The following is a 22,947-nucleotide window of genomic DNA, read 5'->3' on the forward strand; positions in this document are numbered from 1 at the left end:
GTTGCCTGTCTCCCCTGTTGGGAGACATGGTATCGTCCAGTATGTTGTCTTGGTCACGTGGGGAACCAGTTGACCAAGTTAATAAAGAGAACGAGCCGTTTCCGGCTCGTCAGTCAGTCAGTCCAACTCGACTCCGTGTGTGTGTGTGTGCTCGTGGCCACCATGCGTGCTGGGCCCAAGGACGGGGCCCAGCTTGAGGATGGTGCCCCTGCCGGGCAACGCCATCCGGACGGTGCCCCTGCCGGGCAACGCCGTCCCTGTGGGTCCCCCCTAACCATGTGAGGCGGGTTAGGGAAGGCAACCCCGGCCTGGGTACCCCTAGAGCCTGGTCCGGGGTGGCCAGGTGGACCTGGCCACGTGTGCAGAGCTCTGGTGATCCGCAGCTCTTGTATCTGCAGCGTGAGCGTTGCGACTGTGTGTGTCGTCGGGTGCTCCCCGACATAAGCATGGGGCTGCCCGGTGACCCAGGGCAGCCCCCAACACATACTATTCCTTGTATTTCTTGGGGGAGGGGGGTTTGCATTGCTGTTATCTGGGGGACATTACATCCCCTTCCACGATACGTTAGGTACTTAGCCGTAGTTTGCAGCCATGTTACATATTTGATTGGAAGCCCACGCCTGGAAAAACCTGAATGCAAACCACCACTGGGAAGACACGTCTCCTCCATGGCACATGGCTGCCCACCCGATAGGCATCACTAGGGCTGGCTACATTGCTGCTGCCCAGCCCCATTCAGAGTGGCAAACAGCCACCTGCAGGCGGAAAAACATCTAAACTCGTGCGCAAGACGGAGCCGTAAGAAAGTCATTTACTTACAATGCTTATACTTCCTTTCGTGTATCTATCACAGAATTATATCAGTGTATTTGTTATAAGCCATGTGAAAATTAAATCCAAACTTTGGAAGACACACAGAAATGCATATTGGCCTGATAATGGGAACGAGCAGAATTATAGCCAGTAACAGTTCATCTCCAGAGATGTAAAATATCTTCCCCACCTAATTTTGGGAGCAACACTGAAAAACCTAATACTTTGTAACCATCTTTTTTAATGAGATTTAGGTTGGTCGGGTATGTTATGTTATCTTGCATTTGTATAGCGCCGTGTTGGGCCACAAGCTGGGAGGCCTGTTAAGGGCAAAGCTGCAAGCAACTCTGCAAAGGATAGCCAATGCAAGTCTCAACTAAGAACAAGCAAGATACACACACAAGAGGAAAGTACCCCTTAGTTCACAGTACTTTAGGTCTGAAGAAATGGTTCCAGCTGAGTTCTGTTCCTGTTGTAGTTCCTGCAGATCCTGTTGTTCCTGGGCCTCAGTCATGGGAACAAGAGGGAGGACGTCTGGCGACTTCTGCCCTACGATTTGAAGGTCGGCGGCAGCAATGGGCACAATTCAGATCAGTGGCACTTTGCGGTTTCAGCTTCTCGCTAATAGCACCACCATGGTTCTTGGACACCTTGTGGACTTTCCTTGCTTCTGGGGTCCAGCACTCTGTTGAGGTGGCTCAGGCTTGATCAGCCCTGCTTCGAGGGAGTCCAGAAGATCTTCCTGGAGATCGTGCCTGGCTTAAAAACAATGCACTCGATTCTGGTGTTCCTGTCCCCTGACACTCGGTTCCTGCAGCAGCAATGGAAGTACAGCCAGCAGAGAGAGGAGTTTCAGTCGAGCTTGTCTTGGGGTCCATTGGTCCCACCAACCCAAGGGAAGAAGTTGTCCTTTCCGGGCTTCTCTAGTCGATGTCGAAATAGGAGCTTCAGCACTGCAGCAGGGCTTCACCGGGCAAACCAACAGTCCAGGAGTTGCAGCAAGCAATGTTCCCTCTAAGCTGTGCGCATGTGTGCTTGCCCAGCAACCTTCTGGGTGCCGCTCAGAAGAATTTTAGCAGCGCACACAGACAAATCCCAACAATTTACAAAGATTGAATAAGGCACAAGCAACAGCAGATACCTAATATTTGCTTTCTCATAAAATAGAGCTAAATTGGACTAACTAGTCTTGTTATTCTGGTCTAGCCTATTTTCATTGCCCTACTATGCAAGCGTGACCTTAAAAACATAAGAATCAAGAAAACAGAACACACATACAAGAGGTTAAAAACAACTATGAAAAAGTGGCTTCACGAACAGAAGATATGGCTAAGATATGCCTGCAAACATTAACCAAATAAGCTTCCCTCCCCACTCATGACTCCTATACTTGACTCTACCACACTTACAACTTATGACTCTTGTCTGCCCAAGGGCACATTCAGATATTACCAGACAACCATGACTATGCCTACCTTGTCTCTGCAAAAGGCTACCAGACTTGTACCTACATTCACTTGTTTTCTGTTTGTTATAATATGAATGACGTTTACGCACAAGAATTTCTGTTACTCATGGTGCCTTAGCAAAAGCGTCACCCAGACTATGTAACCCACCTGTCAGCTCAAATATCGTATACTGACTGAAGTAGGCAGGCTACTTGGATGTGTAGCCTCATACCATGCTTCCATTTCTTAGTACATTTGTTACAAGCACTTTGTAATGCCCCTTTGCAAGCTAACGCATTATAAAACTAAAATATTAATTTGCCCTCTAAAGATTTTGAGTAGGCAAATGCCATGTTCAGTGTCTCCTACTTTAGCATTGTTAACATTACCCTGTAAGTGGAGAGCAACACTGCAACATTATTTAGTTAACCTGCAAAGAATAATAGGTATGGACTATGCCTGGCATTATGTGTATATAGTATTAGTGCAATGGATATTCACATAACTCAAATGCTTTTACCACAATCTGCATCCTTTTCGAGTTCCATGGGGCATAGACCTTAACATATTACATAGTAATTCACTGGTATACAAAAACAGTTTCACTGAGTGGTTGTATAATCCTACCCAACAATTTAAAGGTGATGTATGTTGCATACAATCTTGTAGTCACTTCATAGTAAATGTGCATATGTAGATTCATGACATTTTCTTAAACTGCACATAATGTCATGGTGAGGCTTTCAATATGTTTTGCTTGCAAAGTGGACGTCCCCCGCCTCATGGACATCCAGATCAGGATCCTCCCCTCCTGCTGTGAATCGCCCAGCGCCTGCTGTAGCTCCTGGGACCTTCCCTCGGCTCCACTTTGCCTCCGACGCCCCTCCTTCATCACCCTGTGTCCGGATGAATCCTCAACCTTCTGTGGAGCTGACGTCTGGATCTGTCTTCTGCGGATCCTCGGGCCTCTGTTCTGCTCTCACCCTTCTTGTGGCCTGGACGTCCAGATTAATGTCCTCCGCTCCTGCCGTGACTCGCCCAGCGCCTGCTGCAGCTCCCAGGACCTTCCCTCGGCTCCTCCCGTCCTGGGTCCTGATGAGGACGGGACAGCTCTGTGCGCCTCCACACTGCATTTGGCGCCCCTCCTTCTTCACGCAGTGTCCTGGTGAAACCGCAGCCGTCTATGGAGCCGACGACTGTATCTGTCCGTGGAGCCGATGACTGGATGACTGGATTTGTCTGCGGCGGCTCCTTGGGACCTCCGTTCAGATCTCGGATACTCGGATATCCTCTTGCATCCCAGAGGAGACAAGGCGGCTCTGCGTGCGTGCCCCCGCAGCCGATCTAGAGCACTCCCATTCAACACTGGCTCTCGGAGCACTGGCGGAATCGCGGCGGACTGGGGTGCCGCCATCTTGACATTGACCCTCTTGCTTGGTCTGGGGTGCCGCCATCCTGACACTGACCCCCCCCCTTCCTCCATTCCTCCGTGCCCAGGTGAGGATCCAGTCTCCTCTTTCTCCCCCCCAGTTCTGTTCCTACGGTGCTCCTATCTTTACTCCTACGCTGCAGCCCTCAGGAAACTCCATTTGGTTTTCTCCTCCTGTGTCCCGACGGGGACGAGGCGGATCTGAGTCCTCTCTCACCGACACCTGAGCACTCCGCCCCCGCACCGGCTCTCCAAATCCTTGTGGGCTTGCGGCGCCCCAGAGTTCCATCTTCCTTGTCTTGCCTGCATCCTCCACTCCACCTTGAGTAAGAGCGGATCCAGCCTACCTCATTCCCCGCTCCAGCCCTGCTCCTACGGTTCTCTGGCCACTCGGCTGCGACTGCGGACTGAACGTGGCTTTGCCCTCGCCTTTCTTCCTGCTTTGGGCTGCCTTGTCATCTGGGGCACTTCCAGTCCCTGTGGGTGGTGCCTGCCTAGTTTACCTGTACTCTCCGCACACCTTGGCTACGTGATCTCCTCCCTTGGGACCTCCACACTGCACCTGGTGCTACTGCTGTCCTAACGCGGATTGGACGTGGCTTCGCCCTCACCTATCTTCCTGCTTTGGACTGCCTTGTCATCTGGGTCACTTCCAGTCCCTGTGGGTGGTGCCTGCATGGTATACCCGTACCTCTCCGCACACCTTGGTTACGTGATCTCCTCCCTTGGCACCTCCACTCTGCACCTGGTGCCACTGCTGTCCTAACGCGCCTCCAGCCTCCACGGATCCCCATACCTCCCTACATACCTTGGCTGCGTGACTTCCTCCCCTGGCGTCTCCACACTGTACCTGGTGCCACTGCTCTCCCATTCTATCTGTAGATCCAGCTACATACGCCTCCTGCACTTTTACCACTCTGATACAGCAGCCCAAATTTGCATCCTCACTATCCTGCCACAGGCACCTGGTCTCCTCTAAATTCTACCTCGAGTGCCTGCTCCCTCTGACTACATCGGTTCCTGCCGACCAACTTTCATCGCTGGAACCTGAGACCTCCTTACAGCTGCCCAAAACTACTACCTCATTCCCCTGCCTCAAGCACCTGGTCTCCTCCAACTACAGCTTCAAGTACCTGCTCCCTCTGACTCTATCGGTTCCTGCCGGCCATCTTTCATCACTGGACCCAAGACCACCATTGGCGCCATCCTGCACCTACTACTGTTACTATCCTCTCCCCATACTACACTTTAGTCCCTCATTGCCCACTGCCCCCCCTCTCTGTAACTACCACACTGGTCTCTACCCCGATGCGATCTTCCATAACCCCTCTCCACCTCCCTCTCCCCCCTCTCTCCTCCCTTCCACCTTTTCCTTTCCCTCCTACTCTCCTCTTTCCTCCTAATGCCTAGTCCTCTTCACTTTCCTCACCCCCACCCCTCCAGACACTCTCCTTCCTTCTTTCACCGCCCTAACCTTCTTTACCCCCCTACAGCCAGCCACTCTGCCCTCATGAACACTGCTCTCTGGAATGCCAGATCCATCTGTAATAAAACCACAGCTATCCTTGACCTATTCTTTCGCCTTAACCTTCATTTCCTTTGCCTAACTGAAACCTGGATTCCCCCTCATAACACCTCTGTCCCTGCCTCCTTAACGACCTCTTCTTCCTCCTTCATTCCCACCCCCCACCCCTCTGGCCGTGGAGGAGGCGTTGGTCTCCTCTACCACCCCAAATACATCTCCTCCTCTTCCTCTCTGAACTCTCCCTTCTTTCCCTTCCTTTGAATTGCTCTACAAGTCCTTCTCCTCTCCCCACCCTATTTCTTTCCTGATCATCTATCGTCCCCCTGGCTCTCTCTCCTCCTTCCATGAAGACCTTGATCATCTCCTCTCACTTATCTCTCCCTCCCCTCTCCTCTAACAGTACTTGGCGACTTTAATATTCATCTTCCTTCTCCCCCTCAATCTTCTCCCCTCTTCTCCATCCTTGACTCCTACCTCCTCTCCCCCCTTCCTTCATCCCCTACTCACTCCTCTGGCTCCACTCTTGATCTCATCTTCAAGTCTTCATATCCCTCTTCCCCTGTCTCTTCTCTTCCTGTCTATCTCTCGGACCATGCCTTACTCTCATTCTCCCTTTCTCCTCTCTCACACTCCCCTACTGCTAATCCCTCCCCACCAATCTACTCATGTCGTGACTTTCGTAACGTCGATGCTACCCTCCTTTTCGACACCTGCTCTTCTTCTCTTCCTTCTCTCGAAGACTTTGCTGTACTCTCTGCTGACAATGCTCTATCCTCCCTTTCCTCCTCTATCTCCTCTGCCCTGGACCAAATTCACCCTCTTTCTCTCTTCCATCCTACCCAGAAGCCTTCTCAACCCTGGCTTACTTCCCATCTCCTCTCTATGCGGCGCCTTCTCCGACGGTTGGAAAGACTCTGGTTCAAAACCCCTTCACCTTGTAATCAAACCTCTTACTTCTCTTACCATGCACTATACAACTCTTGTCTTGCTGCGGCCAAATCCTTCTACTACTCTAACCTTCTCCAGTTCCAAGCCTCCTACCTGCGCCGGATTTTTCAAACTCTCTCCCGTCTTCTCTCTCCTCCTACTCCTGATCGCTCATCCAACTCCACACTTTCTCCTTCTGACTTTGCCAACTTCTTCTCCTCCAAAATCCTCACCCTTCGACAAAAAATCAACTCCTTCTCTGACTCCCCCTCTCCTCCTCCCCTCTCTCCTCCCTCTTCCTTCATGTCCATCTTCTCTCCGGTTTCTCTTTCAGAAGTCTCCTCCCTTCTATCCAAAGCCCACGCCACATCCGCCCCTTCTGACCCTCTCCCCTCCGCTCTTATCCCCAAGATCTACCCTCTCCTTATCCCTTACCTCACCACTTTTTTCAACTCCTGCCTCTCCTTATCAACCTTTCCCTCTGCTTTCAAACATGCAACGATTATTCCTATTCTAAAGAAACCCTCTGCCGATCCACTTCTCACGGCTAACTACAGACCTATCTCTCTTCTACCTTTCCTTTCTAAGCTTCTTGAGCGCCTTGCCTACTCTCGCCTCTCATCTTTTGTCACTATTTCCTCTCTCCTTCCTCCCTTCCAATCCTGCTTCCGTCCCAAACATTCCACAGAAACTGCTCTCACCTCTATCCTTAACTCCCTCCTCTCTGCTCGACATGGCAAGCAATCCTCTATCCTTATTCTCCTTGATCTCTCTGCAGCTTTCAACACTGTCGATCATCCACTTCTGATCCACACTCTTTCTTCCTTTGGGTTTAAAGGCCCCGTTCTAAAATGGCTATCCTCTTACCTCTATTCCCGTTCCTTTGCTGTATCATAGGGAGGCCAGACCTCTCCCGCCTTCCCTTTTACTCACGGCGTGCCTCAAGGTTCTGTACTTGGTCCTTTCCTCTTCTCTCTTTACACCTGACTCATTGCCCCTGTTATCTCCTCGTTTGGCATCTCCCACCATTTCTATGCTGACGATACTCAACTCTTTCTCTCTTTCTCCTCCTTCTCTACTGACCTTCACCTTAAGCTCTCCTCCTGCCTCACTGCTATCAAGAACTGGATGTCCTCCCGTTTTCTCTCTCTTAACACCGATAAAACTGAAGTCCTTTTTTCCCCCTAATTGTCTTCCCCCTCCCTCTCCTCCCCCTTTCATTCACTTTCCTCCCTCCAATCTCCCAATCTCTCCCCAAGCCCGTAATTTAGGCATTCTCTTTGACTCCTCCCTCACCTTCTCACAACACATTTCACTCACCTCTCGCTCCTGCCGATTTCATCTCTACAATATTCGCAAAATCCGTCCCTCCCTCACATTCCACGCCACCAAACTTCTAATTTCCTCTCTCATCTTTTCCCGCCTCTTCTACTGCTCTTCTCTACTCTTTGGACTTCCCACATCTCATCTTGCCCCTCTTAAATCCATATACCACTCTGCTATTTGCACCCTTTGTCTCCTTGCCTCCCGTGACTCCATCTCTTCCTCGCTCTCTTACCTGGGCTGGCTTCCATTCCACTCACAGCTAAAATTTTACTTTTTCTGCCTTGTCTTCAAATCCCTCCATGTTCTTGCTCCTCCGTATCTCTCCTCCTTTCTCTCCTTCTACTCCCCCTCCCGTTCCCTTCGTTCTGCTGACCATTTCCTTCTCACTGTACCTCCATCCCCCTGCGCTTCCTCCCGTTTCCGCTCCTTCCAACTCCTTGCACCTCTGCACTGGAACTCACTCCCTCTCACAATCCGCTCTACCACGACCTTCACCTCATTTCGCACTTCCCTTAAATCCCTCCTCCTCCATTCTCCTCCTTGAACATTCTCCCCCTCTGCCCTCTCCACTTCCCCTCCCCCTCTTCTCCCTTCATCCATTTCTCTCCCGGCTCCCCTGTCCCCTATCCCTTCTATTTTCCCTCGTCCAATCCACCCCCAGACCCCCACCACTCCTATTCCCACTCCCCATTTCCCCCCTTCAGTTAATTGCTCTTTGCACTGTTTTGTCGAATGTTTCATGATGTAATTTTGCTCTCGCTGTTATTTTGTTGCTGTCTTCTTGTATTATGTTGTTCCACTGTACAGCGCTTTGGTGTAAAGCGCTCTATAAATCAATCAATCAATCAATCAATCAATCAATCAAAGTCCTGTGGGTATGCAAATATCCCAGTTAGTGTTTTACTACTACAATCCCCCATTTTTTTACAGAACCCTGTCTACTATTATTGGAGGCTAGAAAATGAGGGGTATGGGGGGAAGGGCAAAGCAGAACACTCCTTCGTGTTGAAGAACAAATCAGCTACTTTCAAAAACCAAATCAAATGTTTTGGCAGTACAGTACAGTGAAGGAAATGTGTTTGTTTGGTAAAGGATAGGACACGCTAGTAAAAGTCTAGGAAACTGTTCCTTCTGTTTTTTTCTATTCTCAGCTGCTGAGGGCTTTTCAATATAATCATGCGTTTGCTTTTATTGCCTCTAGCATCCCATTTCATCTTGTTCAAATGTTATCCATGAATTTCAGAAGAGGGGTCCCTAGTTAAAGAAGAAGGCACTCCATCTGTTGTACCTGTGAGCATTGCTACTATTGACTTTAAAGGCAAATATATGTGATTTATTTCAACGGGCTCCTGAACAATGTTCCCTCTAAGCTGTGCGCATGTGCGCTTGCCCAGCAACCTTCTGGGTGCCGCTCAGAAGAATTTTAGCAGCGCACACAGACAAATCCCAACAATTTACAAAGATTGAATAAGGCACAAGCAACAGCAGATACCTAATATTTGCTTTCTCATAAAATAGAGCTAAATTGGACTAACTAGTCTTGTTATTCTGGTCTAGCCTCTTTTCATTGCCCTACTATGCAAGCGTGACCTTAAAAACATAAAAATCAAGAAAACAGAACACACATACAAGAGGTTAAAAACAACTATGAAAAGGTGGCTTCACGAACAGAAGATATGGCTAAGATATGCCTGCAAACATTAACCAAATAAGCTTCCCTCCCCACTCATGACTCCTATACTTGACTCTACCACACTTACACCTCATGACTCTAGTCCGCCCGAGGGCACATTCAGATATTACCAGACAACCATGACTATGCCTACCTTGTCTCTGCAAAAGGCTACCAGACTTGTACCTACATTCACTTGTTTTCTGTTTGTTATAATATGAATGACGTTTACGCACAAGAATTTCTGTTACTCATGGTGCCTTAGCAAAAGCGTCACCCAGACTATGTAACCCAACTGTCAGCTCAAATATCGTATACTGACTGAAGTAGGCAGGCTACTTGGATGTGTAGCCTCATACCATACTTCCATTTCTTAGTACATTTGTTACAAGCACTTTGTAATGCCCCTTTGCAAGCTAACGCATTATAAAGCTAAAATATTAATTTGCCCTCTAAAGATTTTGAGTAGGCAAATGCCATGTTCAGTGTCTCCTACTTTAGCATTGTTAACATTACCCTGTAAGTGGAGAGCAACACTGCAACATTATTTAGTTAACCTGCAAAGAATAATAGGTATGGACTATGCCTGGCATTATGTGTATATAGTATTAGTGCAATGGATATTCACATAACTCAAATGCTTTTACCACAATCTGCATCCTTTTCGAGTTCCATGGGGCATAGACCTTAACATATTACATAGTAATTCACTGGTATACAAAAACAGTTTCACTGAGTGGTTGTATAATCCTACCCAACAATTTAAAGGTGATGTATGTTGCATACAATCTTGTAGTCACTTCATAGTAAATGTGCATATGTAGATTCATGACATTTTCTTAAACTGCACATAATGTCATGGTGAGGCTTTCAATATGTTTTGCTTGCAAAGTGGACGTCCCCCGCCTCATGGACGTCCAGATCAGGGTCCTCCCCTCCTGCTGTGAATCGCCCAGCGCCTGCTGTAGCTCCTGGGACCTTCCCTCGGCTCCACTCTGCCTCCGACGCCCCTCCTTCATCACCCTGTGTCCGGATGAATCCTCAACCGTCTGTGGAGCTGACGTCTGGATCTGTCTTCTGCGGATCCTGGGGCCTCTGTTCTGCTCTCACCCTTCTTGTGGCCTGGACGTCCAGATTAATGTCCTCCGCTCCTGCCGTGACTCGCCCAGCGCCTGCTGCAGCTCCCAGGACCTTCCCTGGGCTCCTCCCGTCCTGGGTCCTGATGAGGACGGGACAGCTCTGTGCACCTCCACACTGCATTTGGCGCCCCTCCTTCTTCACCCAGTGTCCTGGTGAAACTGCAGCCGTCTGTGGAGCCAACGACTGGACCTGTCCGTGGAGCCGATGACTGGACGACTGGATCTGTCTGCTGCGGCTCCTTGGGACCTTCGTTCAGCTCTCGGATACTCGGATATCCTCTTGCATCCCAGAGGAGACAAGGCGGCTCTGCGTGCGTGCCCCCGCAGCCGATCTAGAGCACTCCCATTCAACACTGGCTCTCGGAGCACTGGCGGAATCGCGGCGGACTGGGGTGCCGCCATCTTGACATTGACCCTCTTGCTTGGTCTGGGGTGCCGCCATCCTGACACTGACCCCCCCCTTCGTCCATTCCTCCGTGCCCAGGTGAGGATCCAGTCTCCTCTTTCTCCCCCCCAGTTCTGTTCCTAGGGTGCTCCTATCTTTACTCCTACGCTGCAGCCCTCAGGAAACTTCATTTGGTTTTCTCCTCCTGTGTCCCGACGGGGACGAGGCGGATCTGAGTCCTCTCTCGCCGACACCTGAGCACTCCGCCCCCGCACCGGCTCTCCGAATCCTTGTGGGCTTGCGGCGCCCCAGAGTTCCATCTTCCTTGTCTTGCCTGCATCCTCCACTCCACCTTGAGTAAGAGCGGATCCAGCCTACCTCATTCCCCGCTCCAGCCCTGCTCCTACGGTTCTCTGGCCACTCGGCTGCGACTGCGGACTGAACGTGGCTTCGCCCTCGCCTTTCTTCCTGCTTTGGGCTGCCTTGTCATCTGGGGCACTTCCAGTCCCTGTGGGTGGTGCCTGCCTGGTTTACCTGTACTCTCCTCACACCTTGGCTACGTGATCTCCTCCCTTGGGACCTCCACACTGCACCTGGTGCTACTGCTGTCCTAACGCGGATTGGACGTGGCTTCGCCCTCACCTATCTTCCTGCTTTGGACTGCCTTGTCATCTGGGGCACTTCCAGTCCCTGTGGGTGGTGCCTGCCTGGTATACCCGTACCTCTCCGCACACCTTGGTTACGTGATCTCCTCCCTTGGCACCTCCACTCTGCACCTGGTGCCACTGCTGTCCTAACGCGCCTCCAGCCTCCACGGATCCCCATACCTCCCTACATACCTTGGCTGCGTGACTTCCTCCACTGGCGTCTCCACACTGTACCTGGTGCCACTGCTCTCCCATTCTATCTGTAGATCCAGCTACATATGCCTCCTGCACTTTTACCACTCTGATACAGCAGCCCAAATTTGCATCCTCACTATCCTACCACAGGCACCTGGTCTCCTCTAAATTCTACCTCGAGTGCCTGCTCCCTCTGACTATATCGGTTTCTGCCGACCAACTTTCATCGCTGGACCTGAGACCTCCTTACAGCTGCCCAAAACTACTACTTCATTCCCCTGCCTCAAGCACCTGGTCTTCTCCAACTACAGCTTCAAGTACCTGCTCCCTCTGACTCTATCGGTTCCTGCCGGCCATCTTTCATCACTGGACCCAAGACCACCATTGGCGCCATCCTGCACCTACTACTGTTACTATCCTCTCCCCATACTACACTTTAGCCCCTCATCGCCCACTGCCCCCCCTCTCTGTAACTACCACACTGGTCTCTACCCCCGATGCGATCTTCCATAACCCCTCTCCACCTCCCTCTCCCCCCTCTCTCCTCCCTTCCACCTTTTCCTTTCCCTCCTACTCTCCTCTTTCCTCCTAATGCCTAGTCCTCTTCACTTTCCTCACCCCCACCCCTCCAGACACTCTCCTTACTTCTTTCACCGCCCTAACCTTCTTTACCCCCCTACAGCCAGCCACTCTGCCCTCATGAACACTGCTCTCTGGTATGCCAGATCCATCTGTAATAAAACCACAGCTATCCTTGACCTATTCTTTCGCCTTAACCTTCATTTCCTTTGCCTAACTGAAACCTGGATTCCCCCTCATAACACCTCTGTCCCTGCCTCCTTAACGACCTCTTCTTCCTCCTTCATTCACACCCCCCACCCCTCTGGCCGTGGAGGAGGCGTTGGTCTCCTCTACCACCCCAAATACATCTCCTCCTCTTCCTCTCTGAACTCTCCCTTCTTTCCCTTCCTTTGAATTGCTCTACAAGTCCTTCTCCTCTCCCCACCCTATTTCTTTCCTGATCATCTATCGTCCCCCTGGCTCTCTCTCCTCCTTCCATGAAGACCTTGATCATCTCCTCTCACTTATCTCTCCCTCCCCTCTCCTCTAACAGTACTTGGCGACTTTAATATTCATCTTCCTTCTCCCCCTCAATCTTCTCCCCTCTTCTCCATCCTTGACTCCTACCTCCTCTCCCCCCTTCCTTCATCCCCTACTCACTCCTCTGGCTCCACTCTTGACCTCATCTTCAATTCTTCATAACCCTCTTCCCCTGTCTCTTCTCTTCCTGTCTATCTCTCGGACCATGCCTTACTCTCATTCTCCCTTTCTCCTCTCTCACACTCCCCTACTGCTAATCCCTCCCCACCAATCTACTCATGTCGTGACTTTCGTAACATCGATGCTACTGTCCTTTTCGACACCTGCTCTTCTTCTCTTCCTTCTCTCGAAGACTTTGCTGTACTCTCTGCTGAAAATGCTCTATCCTCCCTTTCCTCCTCTATCTCCTCTGCCCTGGACCAAATTCACCCTCTTTCTCTCTTCTGTCCTACCCAGAAGCCTTCTCAACCCTGGCTTACTTCCCATCTCCTCTCTATGCGGCGCCTTCTCCGACGGTTGGAAAGACTCTGGATCAAAACCCCATCACCTTCTAATCAAACCTCTTACTTCTCTTACCATGCACTATACAACTCTTGTCTTGCTGCGGCCAAATCCTTCTACTACTCTAACCTTCTCCAGTTCCAAGCCTCCTACCTGCGCCAGATTTTTCAAACTCTCTCCCGTCTTCTCTCTCCTCCTACTCCTGATCCCTCATCCAACTCCACACTTTCTCTTTCTGACTTTGCCAACTTCTTCTCCTCCAAAATCCTCACCCTTCGACAAAAAATCAACTCCTTCTCTGACTCCCCCTCTCCTCCTCCCCTCTCTTCTCCCTCTTCCTTCATGTCCATCTTCTCTCCGGTTTCTCTTTCAGAAGTCTCCTCCCTTCTATCCAAAGCCCACCCCACATCCGCCCCTTCTGACCCTCTCCCCTCCGCTCTTATCCCCAAGATCTACCCTCTCCTTATCCCTTACCTCACCACTTTTTTCAACTCCTGCCTCTCCTTATCAACCTTTCCCTCTGCTTTCAAACATGCAACGATTATTCCTATTCTAAAGAAACCCTCTGCCAATCCACTTCTCACTGCTAACTACAGACCTATCTCTCTTCTACCTTTCCTTTCTAAGCTTCTTGAGCGCCTTGCCTACTCTGAGCTCTCATCTTTTGTCACTATTTCCTCTATCCTTCCTCCCTTCCAATCCTGCTTCCGTCCCAAACATTCCACAGAAACTGCTCTCACCTCTATCCTTAACTCCCTCCTCTCTGCTCGACATGGCAAGCAATCCTCTATCCTTATTCTCCTTATCTCTCTGCAGCTTTCGACACTGTCGATCTTCCACTTCTGATCCACACTCTTTCTTCCTTCGGGTTTAAAGGCCCCGTTCTAAAATGGCTATCCTCTTACCTCTATTCCCGTTTGTTTGCTGTATCATAGGGAGGCCAGACCTCTCCCTCCTTCCCTTTTATTCACGGCGTGCCTCAAGGTTCTGTACTTGGTCCTTTCCTCTTCTCTCTTTACACCTGCCTCATTGCCCGTGTTATCTCCTCGTTTGGCATCTCCCACCATTTCTATGCTGACGATACTCAACTCTTTCTCTCTTTCTCCTCCTTCTCTACTGACCTTCACCTTAAGCTCTCCTCCTGCCTCACTGCTATCAAGAACTGGATGTCCTCCCGTTTTCTCTCTCTTAATACCGATAAAACTGAAGTCCTTTTTTTCCCCCCTAATTGTCTTCCCCCTCCCTCTCCTCCCCCTTTCATTCACTTTCCTCCCTCCAATCTCCCAATCCCTCCCCAAGCCCGTAATTTAGGCGTTCCTTTGACTCCTCCCTCACCTTCTCACAACACATTTCACTCACCTCTCGATTTCATCTCTACAATATTCGCAAAATCCGTCCCTCCCTCACATTCCATGCCACCAAACTTCTAATTTCCTCTCTCATCTTTTCCCGCCTCTTCTACTGCTCTTCTCTACTCTTTGGACTTCCCACATCTCATCTTACCCCTCTTAAATCCATATACCACTCTGCTGTGTGCACCCTTTGTCTCCTTGCCTCCCGTGACTCCATCTCTTCCTCGCTCTCTTACCTGGGCTGGCTTCCATTCCACTCACAGCTAAAATTTGACTTTCTCTGCCTTGTCTTCAAATCCCTCCATGTTCTTGCTCCTCCGTATCTCTCCTCCTTTCTCTCCTTCTACTCCCCCTCCCGTTCCCTTCGTTCTGCTGACCATTTCCTTCTCACTGTACCTCCATCCCCCTGTGCTTCCTCCCGTTTTCGCTCCTTCCAACTCCTTGCACCTCTGCACTGGAACTCACTCCCTCTCACAATCCGCTCTACCACGACCTTCACCTCATTTCGCACTTCCCTTAAATCCCTCCTCCTCCATTCTCCTCCTTGAACATTCTCCCCCTCTGCCCTCTCCACTTCCCCTCCCCCTCTTCTCCCTTCATCCATTTCTCTCCCGGCTCCCCTGTCCCCTATCCCTTCTATTTTCCCTCGTCCAATCCACCCCCAGACCCCCACCACTCCTATTCCCACTCCCCATTTCCCCCCCTTCAGTTAATTGCTCTTTGCATTGTTTTGTCGAATGTTTCATGATGTAATTTTGCTCTCGCTGTTATTTTGTTGCTGTCTTCTTGTATTATGTTGTTCCACTGTACAGCGCTTTGGTGTAAAGCGCTCTATAAATCAATCAATCAATCAATCAATCAATCAATCAAAGTCCTGTGGGTATGCAAATATCCCAGTTAGTGTTTTACTACTACAATCCCCCATTTTTTTACAGAACCCTGTCTACTATTATTGGAGGCTAGAAAATGAGGGGTATGGGGGGAAGGGCAAAGCAGAACACTCCTTCGTGTTGAAGAACAAATCAGCTACTTTCAAAAACCAAATCAAATGTTTTGGCAGTACAGTACAGTGAAGGAAATGTGTTTGTTTGGTAAAGGATAGGACACGCTAGTAAAAGTCTAGGAAACTGTTCCTTCTGTTTTTGTCTATTCTCAGCTGCTGAGGGCTTTTCAATATAATCATGTGTTTGCTTTTATTGCCTCTAGCATCCCATTGCATCTTGTTCAAATGTTATCCATGAATTTCAGAAGAGGGGTCCCTAGTTAAAGAAGAAGGCACTCCATCTGTTGTACCTGTGAGCATTGCTACTATTGACTTTAAAGGCAAATATATGTGATTTATTTCAACGGGCTCCTGAAGAAACCTCAGTAAGACTCGTGTTGAATTGTATCTAGGCTGTTGTGAAGAAGGGTGGGCAAATCTATAAGCTGCATTATGTGCCCTGTCATTTCACCTCCTATGTCAGGGTTACAAGCAGGGCTCTGATAGGATTTTACTCCATACTTGGAATCAAATGGTTTTTCAGGGAGCAAGAAAATAATTAGCTTTGACAGTAGGGATATTTCATGCTTAATAAATATGTTCTTTCCCCTTAATGTCTTCTTGACATCGGGAAGTACTATTATTAGCGCTCCTACTTATGCCACTGCTATGCTGGTCCCCGATTCGAAAGAAATATCAGTGGAACCTTGTGGATAGAAGCAGAGGCAAGGCTCCTATATATTCATGGTTTCCTGTTTTAGAGAGTAAAAATGAATGGCTTATTTTGAGTAAATATTGTCACAACTCACAGGACAACGTAATGTGGATAGTAAGCAGAGACCCTATAATTCTGATCATATTCTGTGGTGCAGTTGTTCTGATGCAATTATCGCCATTACACAAATAGAGGCATGTTCTCCTGGTCCTTGAATTACTTCATTAAAGTGGCACATGAACTCACTATTGGCATGTTTTCTTACACATTCCTTTTAGCTGCCATTATTCCATTTTCTATATGAATTACTTGAAAACCATATCCATGATAAACAATATTTGTTTTTTGTAAAAAACATGAGTGTTTTATTTCAAAGGCATTAAACACTTTCTGCATTGTCTCTGAGCATTATCAAAAAAACTGATAGCCACAACTAAACCTATTGTTTATGCTGAGTATACAAAGCTTTTTTGGTGCATACACATAGTTTCGCTGCACTGGAGTACTTTTGGTAGGTACTATGGCATATCTTTAAGTCTTGAACTGGTTGATGAGCTCTCCATATAATCGCGTATAAAATAGTTCTTTTAGCCTCTATATGTTTGACATAATTGTTGTAAGATGCACCTTTTACACTGATTTGTAAAGAATTGCAGTGGTTGGGAAGGGGAAATACCGTTCCAAACTCTTCGGAGATGGTGGCTCACGGATAAGGATGCTCACAAAGTGGCTTACCTTGTTATTCAGTTGCGCACATGGAAAATAAAGTGCGCACAAAAGCTAACCATTCCCGCACTTAGAGAAAAATAATTAAAGGGAACATTGGCGCCTACTGCCCTAGTTCATGGCATCAAAGTGTTTTTGCCTCTCTGAAAGGCAGCAGGAGTATGACAGAACATTCACTACCGGTAGGGAGGAGGAAAGTCAGGTAGACTGGCGCAGTAGTCAGACCGCAAGAGTACTAAAGTGGAGATGTGGTCCTTAGCAGTGTTGAAGGGAAGAAGATGTCTTATTTTTCTGATGTTGAGGAGATTAAGGGCCTCATTATGAGTCAGGCGGTCTGGTAAAAAGGTGCTGGTATTTTTGGATGCTGGCACTTTAGCGGACTGGCCGACTATGGGTTCACCATTGGGGCACCTGGGTTACCTCCAGCTGGAGGTAAGCCAGGCGCCCTACCAGCAAAAAAAACCTCATTACTGGCATTGGTAGAAATGATAGCTAAGTCCCCTCATGCCACCGTACTGAGTGCCAGAAACGGTATCTCCATTTGCCGGTATCCTAGCGACTATACCGCCAGGATACCGGCAATCTTGTATTGAGGCGCTTATGGATGCATTGGAAGATTTGGAGATGGAGACCAAGAAATTATGGGATCGGTCTAAGCCGACACCAAGATTGCAAGCAGAAGCAGAGTAGGGAAGGTAGTCGGGAGAGAAGAATAGTAGAGGGAAGGGGAAGAGATAGCATGTTTGGATGGGAAGTCCAGAACTTCAGTCTTTGTGGAGTTGAGCATGAGTGAGTGAGATGCCAACCAGTATTTAATGGCCGAGAGACAGTTAGACATTTTTCACCATATCTCATCATATAAGGAGCGAAAGGAGAAGAAGATCTGAGAGTCATTAGAAAAGAGTTGATAGGAAAAGCCATAGGAGGAGATCAAGATGCTCAGAGCACAGCTATAGAGAGCGAAAAGAAGTGGACCCAGGACTGCCCCATGGGAGACACCAACAGTAAGGAGGAGGAGTGGGAAGGAAAAGCTATTCCAGGACACCTGGAGGTGTCTGGGGCGAGATGAGGCAAACCAAGAGAGAGCCTTGTCCCTGATGTCTAGGAGAAATATTGCTGATAGGTCAAAATGGTTGACGGTATGGAATGAAGGATATAGGTCAAGAAGAATAAGAATTGATGAGCGGTTAGCATGGCGAGCGGAAGAGATGGAGTTGCTGACATTGAGGAGAGCTCACTCAGTAGTGTGCAGAAGTTTGAAGCCAGATTGAAGAGGATCCTCTTCTGGAGATGTTATGTTCCCCTTCTTTCGTGTAGACCTCCAATTCTTGTAGAGATAGGGCTGATCTCAGCAGAAAGCCACTATTCCTGCCATGACAACTGCCAAGGCAATAGGCCCCTGCCCGAAATGACCACACAAAGGGAAAAAGCCATGAAGGCAAAAAACCCTTCAATCCAATTGCAGTCCAGTTTGTGCAGAGGATAGTTCAATCCTTTCCCTGTGTGGTATCCGATACGGAGGGCGAAATAGGTATCCACAAGGTGTTATTCCTGCACAGTACGGGAAGCTGTGGTGTATTGACAAACCAAAGCTACACTGTTGCACAAGGAGACGCATGAGGTGCCAAAAGAAAATGTCCAGAATGGAGTGTCCAATCAGAGCACTGAACAGAAAGTGGTCAGGAGGAAAGTGGTGGAGTGCTGCTGCAAAGTACAGAGAGGAAGGGGTTTCAGGGCGGGGCGCCATAGCAGAGAGCACGAGAGCAGAGTGAACTGGAAGAAAAGACACAAAAAACAAAAGGCGTGGGCTGCGAGAGAGTGAATGGCAAGGCAGCCATGTGCAGGAGGAAAAGAAATTCAGCAGGAGGTGGGATCAGAGACAAAAACAGACCGTAGGGCACATGGCTCTACTACTAGCGGCTTACCCTCAGTAACAAGTGAATTGGGATGCAACGCCTAGTGATGCGTGGAGTTCTGGTATAAAAAGGGAAGACAGACAAGGTTGAAGGAGACTAGACCCATAGTCGCATTTGTGAATGAACATAAAGGAACATCAATGGCGTCGGATGCATCACCTCTTCAGAAGCCTCCAGGAGAGTCCAATGATGACAACTACACACTCTAGGATTTTGGAATAGTGAGGTAGAAGAGAGACAGTATGAACGTTGGCAGGACAGTTAGGATCTGGGCCAGGTTTCTTAAGGATAGGGATGACTATAGCCGACTTGTAGGATGATGGAAAAGTGGCTTTGTCAAGAGAGGACTTGAAGAGGGAAGTAAGATATGGAACAACAGTGGGAGCTATGAGTTTCACTATTTATTAGGATAGAGGATTGATGGGGGCACATGAAGGGTTAGGTTCGAGCTGAATGTCAAGAATCACATCAGGGTTAGGGTGGGCAAAGGAAAATATTATCGCAGGGAAGAAGGTTATTTGCAAATGTATTTCAAATGGTAGAAATTTTGGAAGCAAAGTAGAAAGCTAGACCATTAGCAGAAAGAGTAGAGGAGATAAAAGAGGGTTTAGGGGGTAAGAGAAGAATTGAATTGGAAGATTTTTGGGTGTGGCTAGGTTGAGAGGAAATGAGAGAGAGCTAGAAGTCACGTTTGGCAGCGTCGAGAGCAGAGGAATTGTTTTGAAGAGCAGTCAGGTAGAGCTGGAGATCCGAGGAGTGTCTAGATCTTTACCAAGTGCAAAGGTTTTTCCTCATTGTTGTTTTTGGGGTGCAGATGGTAAGTGTAATCCAAGGCCTTGGATGGGAGGGTTTAGGAGTTATTGTGGTAAGAGGGAAGTGAGAGAAGAAAGGAGCATTAAGAGCAGCGTTAAAGTTAGTAAGACTTTATCAGTGGATGGAACATTGAATTTTCCATTGGGTGAGAAAGCGTGGTGTAGGTCAGACAGGTAGACAGGACATTTGGAGGAGGGAAACGTGTGCTTGGTGATATAAGTTTTAGATTGAGAGGGAGGGGTATGTGATGAATCCTATGCATCCCTCACCAAACCCCTGCCTAAAGAGTCCTCCCAGGTGGTCAGGGAAAGAAAGACCCTTCTGATCCTGACCTTGTGGGAAGTGTTCTGCGGGAGGATCAGCTGGGAGGAGAAAAGGCCCTGCGTAGTGACAGGAATCCATGGGATAAGACACCGTATTTGTCTTCCTCTAGGGAGGATGGCTCCGCAATGCCCAAGTATGTATTGGCTTGCTGTTATAACCCTCTTGCTATTCCACAAGCTACGCATATAAATGGGGGTGAACTCAATCATGCACTCCTAGGACTCAGGAGAATCAAAAACCTTCTAAAGTTTGGGAGCCCAGTAAAACTGAAAACCTCCCTAACACCCAAAGAGGCAGTGAAAGGAAATTTGGGAATAACACCAGCATAAAGGAATTGCCTTTCCCTATACAACCAAAGCAAATGACTAACTCTTCTGATGTTCCATTTAAGATTGTTATAAGGAACAAACTGTGGTTTAAAAATAAAACAGACATGAGAAAACCTCATTTTACTATTAGGGATTTCAAGTCCCCTAAGTGCTAGGACGAAGAAGAGGGCTGAAGAGGTACAATCTTGCAGGAGTGGTCAGTTAATTAGAGAAGATGACCCACACCTGAGCGAGAATGGGAGACTTAAACGTCCCCCTCAGGTGCAGGCCATAGAGTTGGCGTTGTTGGTGGAGATTAGAAGAAGCCAGAAGCAGCGTGACTCATGCTGGCAGCCCAGGCAGAAGCTGGAGGAGCGAGAAGACGCTTGGACGATTGCTGGGCAGATATCGGCTGCCGGTCCTGAGAGGGTCTCTACCCCCAGAAATATGTAGTGCAGAGGTTGTGCAGCGGAAAGCGTGCTGGAGGATAGCTTTCCCCCTTGTGGCCTGGTTTGCAAAGGCTGCACAGCAGCAAGCATGCAAGAGGCTGTCTCAGGTGTCTGGCATGCACCTAAGGGCCTCCAGAGTGTCTCCGGTGGCTGGTGTGGATGAAGGCAGACTTACCGTAGTATGCTGGGTCACGTGGAGCCACAACAGTTGAAGTCCTGTGAGTGGCGAGGTGAACAGAGGTACACGTCTCTCAACCATGGCTTCTTTGAGAGCAGAAGACCCAGCCTGGCCTTCTTAGGGGTTCCTTAGTCCTGCTAGGGCCTTTACGGTAATGGTTATATTGGTGTGTGAGACAGGAATGTATAAAGGTGGTGTCATGTCTTTAAAATAGCTTCTTCAGTGAATCGTGTTCTAGTCCATATTGTGCCAATGAATAACAGCAAGCTGGATTTTCTGGTCATTTTTACTGTAGCAGATGCTATGAATTATCATATTGTATCTCCTTGAGTTAAAAGGCATTGTCATATGTGTATTGAGATGCTTGTTTTTTCCCTGAACCCTCTACTTGTACCCTTTTTGCTATGGGTCTCAAAAATAATAAACACAAATAAAATAACAGTAATCTGCCACAGAGCATGCCATCTGTGTCCTCCTCAAGCTGTCATCAGATGCCGTATGTGCACATATGTCTTTGCTATACGTATTCATATCAGTATTACCTGGATGTGTATACCCATTAGCAAGCTAGGCTACTTTTACTACCTCGGGCCAAATCTACCATACTATTATTTGTCATAGGGTGACAAAATTCAGTTCTCATCTGCGAGAAACCTGAGGGTGTCTCACTGTCTGAACCCTGGGAATCCCTTTCTCAGGTGGCCAGGGCATGGCCATCGCCCTTGGATCCAGACCCTGGGGGTGGACGAGTGCGGGAGGATCCCCTGATTGAGGGGTCCTCGGGGAGTAGGATAGGAGCACCCAATGGCGAGACGCGGTACACCCTACCGTATGATACCTTTACCCTATACTACCCAGTAGGGTATCTAGAAACTCAACCCCCCACCTTTTCAGACATAGACACTTTCTCACGCACAACTCACCGTGAGCGACAATGGATTAACACCCCGCTACCCGGCATTCCCTCTGTTACCATACACCATTTTAGAACCATGCCGTTACCACGCCTCAATCCCGACAAATAGCAAACTGAAAGCAAAGCATAGAAGAACCAGGAGAAGGAAAGTACATATATCACCCCGTGCCCTACAACAACCCATTTGTACCCAACACTACAGGTACCCCCTTCACTCTGACGAAAACCCACATGGGTTTCCCACTATTCTTCAGAAAAACCACAAGTCCCATAATCCATCCACACTGTTTATCCCTAAAACCACTGGGACGAGGAGGAGAGAGATTGGGAGGATAAGGATTACCCATAAGAATCCCTGCCCCATTAACTCCTATGGACAATCGCTGTTAGGGAGAATTCTCAGAAATGTGCTAATTCCCTTCTACCTTAGAGACCCCCAGCTCTTTTTCTGGACTTTAGGACTTTTAATTTTCATCCTAAAGAGACTCCAACTTTTTCCCACTCCCTCATGCATTTTTATATGATTTGAACACTGTGTTTATTGTGGTTTTGGAGTCTGACAAACTCCATAGTCATCATCTTTTTACATTGTGACACAGCACCCTCGGTGCAGTGTCACAGAGATATCCCTTGAATTTCTGCTAAAGTTTAAATTCCTTCTCTTGGATAAACTACTGTTTCCAAGAGTAGTGAAGTGAAGTTGACTTTACTTACATTTTCCTCTTTATAGACCCATCACACACTATCTTACAATAGGGTGTTGGAGGGGTTACTTAGTATCCCCTTTGTCTAACTTCTTGTGTAACATTTGTATGTTACCCTTTCTACAATTAATGGCTGGTGGCTGTGGTTTACTTTTTCGTACCATTGTGTGTTTTTACTGTGGCTGCATTCGCAGATGCAGTATAGCACCCACGGGTGCCCATTTTTTCAAAATGTCCCTGGTCTTCTTTTCTCGCCATTTCTTGTTGCAAAGGTCCTTCTTGAGATTTACTCTGCTTGCCAAACCAGGTTTGGTCCCTTTGTTCATTTTGTCTTTGGCGGGATGCACTGGTGAAGCCCGCCTCTGGCTCCAGCGTGTCTGGCAGGCCAGAAAGCCAGGGCGGTGCCAGAAACTCCTTGTGCTTAGTCTCCTTGGTTAAAGGAATTCACCCAAAGGT

The sequence above is a fragment of the Ambystoma mexicanum genome, chromosome 6p, assembly GCF_040938575.1.
Source record: "Ambystoma mexicanum isolate Mex_15411 chromosome 6p, UKY_AmexF1_1, whole genome shotgun sequence".
NCBI classification, from domain to species: domain Eukaryota; kingdom Metazoa; phylum Chordata; class Amphibia; order Caudata; family Ambystomatidae; genus Ambystoma; species Ambystoma mexicanum.